This window comes from Pundamilia nyererei, unplaced genomic scaffold, assembly GCF_000239375.1.
Source record: "Pundamilia nyererei isolate P.nyererei 1_Seehausen unplaced genomic scaffold, PunNye1.0 scaffold00247, whole genome shotgun sequence".
NCBI classification, from domain to species: domain Eukaryota; kingdom Metazoa; phylum Chordata; class Actinopteri; order Cichliformes; family Cichlidae; genus Pundamilia; species Pundamilia nyererei.
The window spans coordinates 566,626-569,751 of NW_005187648.1; positions in this window are offsets into that span (position 1 = coordinate 566,626).

Sequence of the window (3,126 nt, forward strand, 5' to 3'; positions counted from 1 at the left end):
TTTTCTTTCTTATTCTCATTTAAAATGCTTTTAACAAATAATTATCTGAATCTTACAACCAAAGTTTTATCTGATGTAACATGTATAGAAATCATACATATAACAACAAGCTTTTAAAATTTATTTATTTACAGAATTTCCCAGAGGAACCCACCCGAGGGATTAATAAAGTTTCATCTAATCTAATCTAAGACAGTGTACATCACTGTCACAACAGGGTTGTTTTCATTCAAAGGCTTTATGGCTTTAATACCTGGGGGGCCGGTCTCCAGTCAAAAGGCCGTTCTTTTTGTCCCAGTCCAGCCCTGGGCACGACACGCAGTGAGTTAATCTGAGAAGGTGCATTCAAAAATAAATGGCCAGCGGTGCACATCGCAAATCAGCTCGCATAGAAACATTGGTTGTGCCGCTTCTTAATGACGGTATCTTAGCTAACAACCCAACTACCAGATTCAGCTTGTAACTGGCTAAAAGTAACTTAGCCTACCAGTGAAAGGGACGTTGTTAGCTTTCCACATTCTGACACTTCAAAAGCTTCAGCAGCTGTCGGCTCAGCGGAAATACACGGATACATACATAGACTGGAGACAGAATTCACAATGCTGTTTCAGGACTTTCAGCTGTTTGGACCAATGTTTTCTTTTCTGATCAAACCAGAAATCTTTAATGAGCAGCTGGATTTGTCTCACATTAACTGGTTGGACACAGAGGACATCAAAATGCAGCTGATTGAACTGAAAAGCTCGACTCTGTGGGGTCAAAGTTTGCAGAACTACGAAGCAGCTGGAATCCACAGCTGTGCGTGTTCATGGAGCTGCATGTTCACCTGCTGGACGTCACTACCTGACAAGTTTAACTGTCTTCAGAACATTGCAGAGGCCTTATTGACAGTATTTATCATTGTCGTGAGGAGACCATAAATAGCATTTGCATTATCTCTTGTTCAGTTCATTTGCTGTTATGGATAAAAAGTATTTTTCTTTGTTTCAAAATAGCTGAAAACTATTCGCTGACAGCTGCCAACATCTGCGAACAAATATAATCCTATCAAGTGGTTCTATATAGTTTAATATAGAGCGTTATTACATTTATTGTTAATGCAGTCATATGGCACACTGACCTCTGAGGAAATGTTAGATGCACTCGTCATCAGAAAGGTTGCCGACCCTGCTCTACACAAACATAAATAACTGAGTACTGATTGCTCCGATCAGACGTTACTATAGAAACAGATGATACAGATGTATAAAGAATAGAAACAGGATGACAGAGCAATGCTGCAAAAATCACTCACCTGAGAGGAGAAAGAAAAGAAAAACTCCAGCTAATGCACTGATCCTGTTCATTTCTAATGTGCGGGCTGCAGAGGCTCTTTAACCTCCTGGGACCTGTGTCCACATATGTGGACGTCACATTTTGGGTTATTTAGACCAAAATACTCAATTTTGCTCTACAAGGGCCTGATGTCCACTTACGAGGGCATTATAGTGCGCCTGTTCTAGCAACATTTTCAATAAATATCCTCATATGTGGCTCTGATTTTTCTTAAAAACAAAAATAAGGTAAAAACAAATCTGGTCATTCTTTGTTCTTACATTCATCAGGTCCCAATCAGCCCAAATATCAAAGAGAAATTCAAAATGCTGCTGTGGAAGAGCTCAGGAGGTTAAAGTGCATCCATTCAAACACTAAAGGTTACTTTAGGACTTGTAGTTTCATTGCTCTGAGTCAATCAGTATGCTTGGTGACAAACAGCCTGCAAGCACACCTGATGTTTGTTGTAACTTGTGCAATTCACTGTATTACTTTTGTAATACAGTGAATTACAGTGACAGGTTTCTGTAACTGTAAGAGCTGGGCTGTGGTGTAAAGCTCCTTCATGACACTGAACACTGAGTTGAACAAACCTCTTTAACTAAATTATGGCACTTCTTCGTACAACGTGAAGCCAGGAATGTCTTAAACCTGCATTCTTTCTAATGGCCAGCAGGGGGAGACGACTGGCTGCAGAGACGCTGTGAGACAATGATCACTAGAATCAGAATCAGAAAGGGGTTTATTGCCAAATGTTGAGCAGGTTTACAACATTACGAAATTGCTGCGGTGCTTCAGTGCAAACATACTGTCATAAATAGCACTTAAATAGACATGAAAAAATACTAAATTACTACTTTAGTAATACTAAACATGAAAATACTACTTTCATGTTTGAAAATGCTGATCATTCGTTTCATTACAGGAGCAAACCAGTGGGACGAGTCTGAAACAGTCCATATGGAGGCTGTCCAGCCTGCGCCTTCACGTGAACAGTCACAGTAGGAGATGTATGCCAGCGCTGTCCTGCTGTGCACATACGTCACAGGACTAAACCCTTATTTTAGGGCAAAGTCAGCACATTTTTTGCTGGATTCGACCGATGATTCTGTGCATACAGCTGTCTGTGCCTTCAGAGATGCCTGCCCTGATTCAATGAGTTCAGTCAGACCTGAGTGCATGTCAGCATGTCCTCTCAACCAAAACCCAGATCAAACTTTCACACAGACAGCCAAACACAACAAAACGGCCCTGCAGGGCTTATATCTGTGTAACCTTACCTGACCTGTTGCTCGGGCTCCATGAAGTACTCAAAGACGTTATTCATGACAACAACATCTGCGTTTTGCAGCAGAACATCCTGCGTGCAGACATCAGCCTGGAGGACCTGTAGAGAGAGGAAACCATCTGTGGCTGAGCGTCTTCTAGGCGATCATCACAACTCAAACACACAAACCTGAACTCTGTCAGTCAGCTTGTATTTGTGCAGCATGGAGTCCTGCAGCCTGACGAAACCCTCGCTGATCTCCAGGCCGAGCAGCCGGGACGCTGAGCTGTACACGTACCCCTGAATACACACACACACACACACACACACACACACACACAGGTGAAAAAGAAAGACTTCCAAGCAACAACATTTGTTAAATTAAACTGAATGATTTATTTTTTTAAAAGTTTGTCACAAAAGTGCATTCAGACCAAACGCCTGAGCGTCTGCTCGTGTTCCTGGAAAATCCTCCTGCAAGTCTGTACAGCTCCACTTATTAGGAAGAAGGACAGTCGTTCTAATGTCCTCTACAGTGACAAAAA